The sequence below is a fragment of the Mesocricetus auratus genome, unplaced genomic scaffold (assembly GCF_017639785.1).
Source record: "Mesocricetus auratus isolate SY011 unplaced genomic scaffold, BCM_Maur_2.0 Super-Scaffold_100010, whole genome shotgun sequence".
In the NCBI taxonomy this organism is placed as follows: Eukaryota; Metazoa; Chordata; class Mammalia; order Rodentia; family Cricetidae; genus Mesocricetus; species Mesocricetus auratus.
This window is the reverse complement of record NW_024429194.1, coordinates 79,194,260-79,203,770: the sequence shown is the minus strand read 5'-3', so window position 1 is coordinate 79,203,770 and position 9,511 is coordinate 79,194,260. Positions and strand designations below refer to the sequence as shown.

At 47.6% G+C, this 9,511-nt stretch overlaps 1 long non-coding RNA gene across 1 annotated transcript; it reads right to left on the bottom strand.

Annotated features, from left to right (window-relative positions):
- Positions 1-3,016: 3,016 nt before the first annotated feature.
- Positions 3,017-7,609, bottom strand: LOC121142915. Its single transcript, XR_005880067.1, has 2 exons — positions 7,411-7,609; positions 3,017-3,803 (listed from the first exon to the last, which is right to left on the bottom strand). It is a non-coding gene; the product is annotated as an uncharacterized LOC121142915 (long non-coding RNA).
- Positions 7,610-9,511: the final 1,902 nt, after the last annotated feature.

Below are 9,511 nucleotides of genomic sequence, written 5' to 3'. Positions count from 1 at the left end.
CGGGTGGTGGTGGTGCACGCCTTTAATCCCAGCACTCGGGAGGCAGAGGCAGGTGGATCGCTGTGAGTTCGAGGCCAGGCTGGACCGACAGCTTCCAAAACAATACAGAGAAACCCTGTCTCATAAAAACCAAAAAAAAAAAAAAAAAAAAAAGAAAAAGAAAAAGAAAAACAAATAAATAAATGTAATAAAACAAATCTGCTCCAAGGAAGGTGAGAGCTGCCTCAGCAGCCAAGGACACCTTGACACCACGTCCAGAGTGAGCCTTGAGTTGACTGATGTCTGACAGTGTGTGAGTAGGGAGGAGAATCACCAGTGCTCCCTCTCCTGACAGTGCTCCCTCCCCTGACAGTGCTCCCTCCCCTGACAGTGCTCCCTCCCCAAACAAATGTCTATACGGGTAGCACTGTCAGACAAAAGCCTGCCTTCTAGACGATAGTAATTTCCCTCAGGAATATGTGATTGTAGGCCAGCTCTCTGTTCTTCTAGTGCTGAAGTCAAAATTCACTGCTCAGAAGCAAGGAAAACCCAATTCAAGAAACTAAATTAGGGGCTGGAGAGATGGCTCAGAGGTTAAGAGCACTGGCTGCTCTTCCAGAGGTCCTGAGTTTAATTCCCAGCAACCACATGGTGGCTCACAACCATCCATAATGAAATCTGGTGCCCTCTTCTGGTGTGCAGACATACTTGGAGGCAGGATGTTGTATTAATAAATAAAATCTTTAAAAAAAAAAGAAACTAAATTAAAATGCTCCAGATTAAAAACACTCCGTTATAACTGGCAGAACTAAACATGAACCCTTTCTAGAGAGTCCCCAGTGAGGACTCAGAAGTCCCCCAAGTTCAATCCGTATGAATCCAAACACAAGGAAACCAGCTGGAGAGATGGCGTGGAAGTTAAGGGTGCTTGATGCTCTTACAGAGGACCTGGGTTTGGTTCCCAGCCCCTGTATAACAGTGCAGAACCACCTGTAATTCCAGTTTCAGGGGATCCAACATCCTTTTCTGGCCCCTACAGGTACCTGTAAACATGTGGTGCATATACATACACTCAAGCGCACACATTCAAATAAAGTAAAATAGGCCAATTTAATCTCAGCACTCAGGAGGCAGAGGCAGGTGGATCTCAGTTAAGTCTGAAGTCAGCCTGGTCTATGTAGCAAGTACCAAGACAGTGAGGACTACATAGAAGTCCCTAACTCAAAAGAACCAAAATAAAATAATTCCAAATATGGTGTATGCCTTTAATCCCAGCATTCAGGAGGCAGAAGCAGGTGGATCTCTGTGAGTTTGAGTCTAGCTTGGTCTACAGAGTAAGTTCCAGGCCAGTCATGGTTACATCCTGTGTTGAAGATAAATAATTAATTAAAATTAAAATCAAGGCCGGGCAGTGGTGGCTCACGCCTTTAATCCCAGCACTCGGGAGGCAGAGGCAGGCGGATTTCTGTGAGTTCGAGGCCGGGCTGGACTGACAGCCTCCAAACAATACAGAGAAACCCTGTCTCGTAAAACCAAAAAAAAAAATTAAAATTAAAATCAATATTTAAAAATGAATCCCATTTAAAAAAATAGCCAGGCATTGGTGGCACATGCCTTTAATCCCAGCACTCAGGAGGCAGAGGCAGGAGGATCTCTGTGAGTTCGAGACCAGCCTGTTCTACAAGAGCTAGTTCCAAGACAGCCTCCAAAGCCACAGAGAAACCCTGTCTCAAACAAAACAAAACAAAGAAAAGAATACAATAAAATGAACAGCAAGCACAAGAACAAACTACTCACAGTAGAAAAATCAATGGAAATCGTATATTTGCACTCAGGGATCTTCAAATATTTGAAATAGATGAAGTTATAAAAGATGAAGTAGGAATAGATTTTTAAAAAGGAACGTATTAGAGAAAGACTACATTTAAAAGAGAACACCAGAGTATTTAGAATTAAGTGTATGTATAAGTGTTGAAACCATGGAAACAGCCAAAAAGAGAGTTAGGGACTTGGAAGATGGGTTTGGAGAAATTGCCTAGTGTAAATCATAGAAAGAGGATGGGAAGCAGGGAGGGTCATTTGAGAGAGCTTGGATGTGTCTGAGTAGGATTCCAGACTTACAAAGTGTAGTAAGGGGTGAGGAAGGAATGTGAAGGCTCTTCTAGACAGAAGGAGCAGAGAGTGCTAAGACCCCTAGGCACCAGCCAAAGCCCGTGTTCTGTTTGTGCTGGCTCCTGCGGGACCACATTCTCTTGGCACCACCCCTGCCTGAGGAGCAGTCAGTCTTGGGAGGAGCCAGCTACGCAAGGTGGGCGGCTGTGTTTGCTGTGTGGTCCAATCCATTTCACTGCTCATCTTCTGCAACCTGACGCGCAGACCCCGGTCCGGGGACCTTCACGCTCCCGCAGTAGGCACATGTGTACCAGGGTTTTTCTTTTGAGACACCATCCGGCTCCCAAATTCTGACACGGAGACTTAACATTAGGTTTTAAAGCTCGGCCTTATCGTGTGCTTGTTTCTTTTTTTTTTTTTTTTTTTTTTTGTTTTTTTCGAGACAGGGTTTCTCTGTAGCTTTGGAGGCTGTCCTGGAACTCACTTTGTAGACCAGGCTGGCCTCGAACTCACAGAGATCCGCCTGCCTCTGCCTCCCGAGTGCTGGGATTAAAGGCGTGCGCCACCAACGCCCGGCTTCGTGTGCTTGTTTCTTGCTAGCTCTTAGAACTTAACCTGTTTCGCTTCATCTATGTTTCGCCTCAGGGTTTTTTACCCTTTTTTTTTTCTTTCTTTCTGTATATCTTACTTCCGCTGCTTCTGTGTCTTCCCGGCTGGGAGCTGCCTGGCTTCTTGCTCCAGGTGTGTCCCTCTTTCTCCCTTGTCCTCTTCTTCTCTCTCTCTCTTTTCTAGATTTCTCTTACTATTTATTCTCTCTGCCTTCCAGCCCCGCCTTTTCCTTCTCTGCCTAAATATTGGCCATTCAGCTCTTTATGAGACCAACCAGGTGCCTTAGGCAGACGAGGTGAAACAAATACAACACATCTTTGCATAATTAAGCACACATCCTTTCATCATTAAAGAAATGCAGCATAAACAAATGTAACACACCTTTACATCGTTAACAAAGGCAGCATAAATAAATGTAATGTACCCTTACACAGTTAAAGTAGTATTCCACACATAAACAAATCTAACACATCCTTACCCTGTTAAAATAAATTCCACAACATGCGTGACCTCAGGAGATTGACCTTAAGTCAGCGAGGCTCATTATTAAAGTTTTGATTAAATTGTTGGGAAGACAAAAATCTCTGCATTTATTAATCCTGTAAGCAGGAGAAGGTTATTCTGAATAGACCAAAAGACAAGGCCAAAGCAAAGAGGCCCGAGACCCTTGGGACTTGCCTGACTCCAGCTGTGCCTGAGGCACACTTTGGACTTATGAGTTTCATGAATTAGTAATTTTGTTATCTCCATCAGACACCTAGCTGACAAAGTTTTTGCTTGTGTTTTTCCATTCAGTAGGGAGCTACTTTACTGGAGTGAGGGTGTCCTTTTCTGTGCAGATTTTTTATTTTTTAGTTTTATGAGGTCCTGTTTATTAATTGTTGGTCTTGATTCCTGCACTCCCGGGGTCCTGTTCAGAAAGTCCTTTTATTGTTCCGGTGAGTTCAAGCCTCTTCTCTACTTTCTCCTCTCTCAGAAGGAGGGTCTTGGGTCTTGTGGTCTTTGATCCATTTAGAGTTGAATTTGGCACAGGATGAGAAATAAGGTTCCAGTTTCATTCTTCTACATGAAGCTGTTTGGTTTGACTGGCACCACAGTTACTCCTTGGTGAAGAAACAAGCTGGATATGAGAACAACCACAGCCCAAGGAAGTGCTGCACTAAGTAAGCTGACTGAAGAGCTTCATATTTATTCTAGACTCCCTATAAATAGAACCCCCAATTAGCGTTTGCACTGTCAGCTAGTAACTTGTAGAATAAGGATTTATGCAAAGCACACCACACATAGTATCTTATCACTGTGAAAACAAGTGCAGTCTGGTTAGGAAAAAAACCAACTGGACTCCAAATCAAATCATAACTCGTTACAGAAAAGCAGCCTGTACACATTTATTTCTCAATTCCAGTCCTGAATGGCTTCCCTGCAAGTCATTAACACACAGAAGCAGGCATCACCAGAAGCAAGAGACGCCACCATCCCTTCTGCATAGCAGTTACCCATTCCTGCTGAGCCCCAGTGCTCATGCCACCCATCCAGTGTGACTTGGACAAGGCAGCCTATTATAACCAGTTTCTTACAGAAAAAGTCACAAATTTAGTAAAAGAATATTACAGAACAAATTACAAAATGTCGTTAGAAATTACCTTCATTAAAAATATAAAATAAAACAAACAAAAATAAACAACTAGCAACAACAGCAAAAGCCTACCTTCATTTCCACTCTCCGTGTATCTGGCAAGATGACTGCATGTCTTTGGGCATCCTGGTGACTTCTGGTGTACTAGCACACGAATGCTACGTCAAGTGTACTTTGCCAGCCTCCTGAAGCGCACCAATAACTATGCTCTACAATCTCTGGCCCTGAAATTCTAGGCGAGTCCTCTAACCCACTGCTGAAAAGCATCTTAGGGACTAGGTACTGTGTCAAGAGCTATGAGGGGCTGGCGGGATGACTCAGTGGCTAAGAGCACTTGCTGCTCTTGCAGAGGACCTGGATTTGCTTCTCAGTGCCCACATGGTGGCTCACAACCATGCTTAGCTCCAGTTTCAAGACGCCAGGTGCCCTTTTCTGACCTGTGTGGGCAATGCACATACTTGGCGCACATACATACACATGGGCAAAACACAAAATAAAAATAAAGAAATCAACCGGGCAGTGGTGGTGCACGCCTTTAATCCCAGTACTTGGGCGGCAGAGGCAGAAGGATCTCTGTGAGTTCGAGGCCAGCCTCCAAAGCCACAGAGAAACCCTGTTTCAGAAAAAAAAAGAAAAAGAAAAAGAAATCAAAAGACACAATAAAAAAGAACCTCCAAACTGGGGACTGGAGAGACGGCTCAGCAGTTAAGAGCACTTGCTGCTCTTGCAGAGGACCCGAGTTTGGCTCCCAACACCTGTGTCAGTGGCTCCCAACTGCCTGGAACTCTGGCTCCAGGGGATCTGATATCCTCTTCTGGCTTCCTCAGGCAACTCATTCACATGCACATACTGCTCCCCCCACAATTTTAAAATAAAATAAATTTTCATTTTTAATTTTGAAGAGATGTCTCAGCAGTTAAAAGCACTGACTACTCTTCCAGAGGTCCTGAGTTCAATTTCCAGCAACCACATAGCAACTCACAACCACCTATAGTGGGGTCTGATGCCCTCTTCAGGAATAAAGGAGTACATGCAAGTAGAGCTTTCATACATTAAATAAAGAAATAAAATCTTTAAAAAAATAAATCTCTATTTTGAAAGTTCTCCCTTTTGGCTTTGTCTAACTCAAGGCACAATGTAATGTGCCCCTTTAATGCTGTTTTCATTTACTCATTATGAAATTATTTCCCTTTTTATTTCCAATTATTTCCCTGTTCTTCCAGTGTGCAGTTTTCCTCTAACTGGCTCCTTTGTTTTCTCCCAGCGAATCATGCTGTCCGTTCACAGCTTCGTCATTTTCGCGGTTTCCCTGGCTCCAGTTTCCACTGCGGGATGGCCTGTGTTTCCGTTCTGCTCCTCGTTTAGACTGGCAGGCAGCTTGCTCCCTCTCCTACCCACACATGCTGCTTGCGTCTGAATCTGGTAAGCTGAAATACAATTGCAAGTTCCCTTTCCTGGAACTAGCTACATTTCAGTTGCTCAGAAGCCACACATGGTTAATGGGTACACCTTATAGGACAGGCTAGCTGCAGAACACTTCTGTAGTGCTAGAAAATTCTGTAGAACATAGTGTTGGCCTATAGAATCCTAAGGCTTCCCCCACAAGAACTTTAGACGGGGCCTGACTACCATCCTGTCTATAGGTCATTTGTTTGTTTGCTTTGGTTTTTCGAGACAGGGTTTCTCTGGGTAACAGTCCTGGCTGTCCTGGAACTCTCTCTGTAGATCAGACTGGTCTCAAACTCACTGAGGTCCTCCTGCCTCTGCCTCCCAAGTGCTGGGATTAAAGGCATGTGCCACCACAAACCAGGCTTCTTTTTTTGTTTGTTTGTTTGTTTGTTTTTTGAGATAGGGTTTCTCTGTGTAACAGTCCTGACTGTCCTGGAGCTCACTCTGTAGACCAGGCTGGCCTCGAAATCACAGAACTCTGCCGGTCTCTGCTTCCCAAGTGCTGGGATTAAAGGCGTCCAGCACTGCCCAGCTACGGTTCATTTCTACATCCTCCTTTTTCAGGAATCACAGGGACCAGAGAGGCTTTGACTACCCACTTCCCCTACCCCCACCCCTGCTGTAGTTCATTCTTTTTTTTTTCTTTTTTGGTTTTTCGAGACAGAGTTTCTCTGTATTGTTTTGGACCCTGTCCTGGAACTCACTCAGTAGACCAGGCTGGCCCCATTTCTTTGTGTCTGTGGACCCTGTCTGCCTCCAGGTAGACTGTACAGGATGTGATGAACAAGGATGTTTCTTTAGGAAAGAAATCATGTCTGTGGTCCTCCATGCCCAAACTGACCATATTGTCAGATCTTCTTGTGCCCTGTTCCCCAAACCACCAAGAACCCCAGGCCAGGAAGTCCCCTCCTCAGCCACGTACAGGCCTCACACTTGACTTTCAAGAGGCCACTGCCGACTTACCTTTTCGTTCTTTCCACGCGCAAACCTCCCCCAACACTCTCTGTACAACCTCTCACTTGCCTTACAGCTCACTGCCCCAGCTCCCCAAGTCAGTCCCCTGCTCTGGCTCATTGGCCCCAGCCCCTCACACCCCTGCACTGACTCACTGCCCCCAGCCCCTTACACCGCTGCACCGACTCACTGCCCCCAGCCCTCACACCCCTGCACCGACTCACTGCCCCAGCCCCTTACACCCCTGCACCGACTCACTGCCCCCAGCCCTCACACCCCTGCACCGACTCACTGCCCCAGCCCCTTACACCCCTGCACCGACTCACTGCCCCCAGCCCCTTACACCCCTGCACCGACTCACTGCCCCCAGTCCCTCACACCCCTGCACCGACTCACTGCCCCAATCCCTTACACCCCTGCACCGACTCACTGCCCCCAGCCCCTCACACCCCTGCACTGACTCACTGCCCCCAGCCCCTTACACCCCTGCACCGACTCACTGCCCCAGCCCCTTACACCCCTGCACTGACTCACTGCCCCAAGTTTTCATGTGCCAGCTCTGCTGGTCATAGGCCTCTGTGCGTGGCTACGGAGGGAGAAAAGAGTAGGGAAAAAGTTAGGAGGCAGCCACCATCCTTTGAGATAAAGAAACCAAGGATCTGAGAGCTTACCGGGACTTGCCAAGGTCACCTAGCAGATGAAACTCAGAGCCTAGACAAGAACAGGGGCAGCAGTCTGTCTCCAAGCGAGCAGAGACAGAGGTACATAAAGAAAGGTCCTGCCAAGTGGCCCCAAGTAATGCCGGAGCTTGGCAGGCTGTTGGGTAGGGAGAGGGGAAAGGAGGAAAAGCCCACAGTGAGCCATCCGGGACTGAGCCATCCGCTCCCTGTGCTGTGATACCACCTGTAGCCACAAGGTGGAGCGCCTTTCAGCTCTGAAGCCCGAAGCCTAACTTCCGAAATTGGCTCAAAGGGGCTGGCAGTTTACTTTCTCCAGTTCCCTCGTGCCCTTCCTTGGCACTGGCTCGCTACCCCCAGCTCCCATGCCAGGCTGGAAGCTCGGAGTCTGCTTTCTGCAACCCCCATGAGACCTGACAAGACCCTACGGAACATCCTTTATTCCGGGGGGCAGAGTCTCCAAGGGTCAAAGCCAGAGTAGGGATGCAGAAGCCTCCACATGTCATGTCACATCACATCTGGTTCCTTCCAGCCAAGATCCCAGTAGTCGCTTGTCATGCTGTCGTGGGAACAGCCGAGATCAGGAATGTGCCTAACACAGCAGGGTGTGGGGTTTTCTTGAAAAAACACCTGTTATATTGGTTGGGACCACTCATTCCAGAGGGCATTTTTAAGTCAAGAAAATATGTAAATACTGGACCCCTACTCCCTGAGTGCCTTTAGTGGGGAGAAGAACAGACACACATCCATCTGCTTGGCACCCCCAGACTGCAGCCCTGGCTGCACAGGCTTCCTGAGTCCCGATCTCCCCACAGGCTGTTGCTTGCCTTCCCCGTGGGAATAGAGACGGAGACCCAACCCTGTCCGGTTACAGAGGGCAGTTCCCTCCCGCACCTTACAGGTATAGAAACTGAAGTTTTGGGGGCAGCGATTCTCAACCTGTGGGTTGGGTTACGACACCTTTGCGAGTCTCGTATCAGATATTTACACTACAATTCATAACAGTAGCAAAATTACGGTTATGAAGCAGCAGTGAGATAATTTTATGGTTGGGGCTCACCACAACATGAGTCGAAGCATTAGGAAGGTTGAGAACCACTGCTCTAAGGATTTTTTTTGTGTGAGCCGTGTCCCGTCAAGCTCACTGGTTTCTTTTTCTTTTCTTTTTTTTTTTTTTTTTTTTTTTGTTTTGATTTTTTGAGACAGGGTTTCTCTGTGGCTTTGGAGGCTGTCCTGGAACTCGCTTGGTAGTCCAGGCTGGTCTCGAACTCACAGAGATCCGTCTGCCTCTGCCTCCCGAGTGCTGGGATTAAAGGCGTTCGCCACCAACGCCCGTCAAGCTCACTGGTTTCTACAAGAATGGAATAAGCTATAAATCAGGCTTGTCTGAATGGCTGGACGCTGTGTAAGCGTTTCGTCGGGATGGGTCAGGGACAGGATGGAACAGGAGTGGGTCAGGTATTCTGGCACTCGGGAGTCACAGAATACTCAGTGTTACACAGCTCAGGTGGAAAGGTATCCTGGAGCTCGGGAGCCAAGGACCACCACAGGTTGCAGTAAGCTTGGCAGCTTACAGCCTTGCCTCAGAGAAAGGCTTCTCCGGTGTATCAGCTCCGCTCCGGCAGGACAGGGTCTTCCAGCTGGGGATGTTCGCCTAGTGTAGCAGTTTTGCTAGGCAGGAGGTTTCTCGGGCGAAGTTGCCACAGTTTCAGCTCTGCGGAGAGCAGGGAACTGCTCTGCCAAGGAAGGTTTCCCGGGCAAGTGTTACAGCGCTGCTTGCTCTGCTCTGCTCTGCCCAGGGTCGCCTCTGCTTGCTCTGCTCTGCTCTGCCCAGGGTCGCCTCTGCTCTGTCGCCGCCGCAAAAGATCTTCACCTGAAGCTCATCCAAAGGGGTTTATTGGAAGACAGCTGGACCAGCCAAGCTGAACATACACAGGGTTTATATAGGGATTCCTGGGGTTGGGGAAGTTTTTCCAGAGTAGGGATTGGTCCAATTTCAGTGCTGAGCTCAGATTGGCTAGAGCTCTGCTCCGGGATTGGTTACTTTTTTACACAGGATTAGGGTCAGATTTGGCTCTGGTTTCAGGGCCAAAGT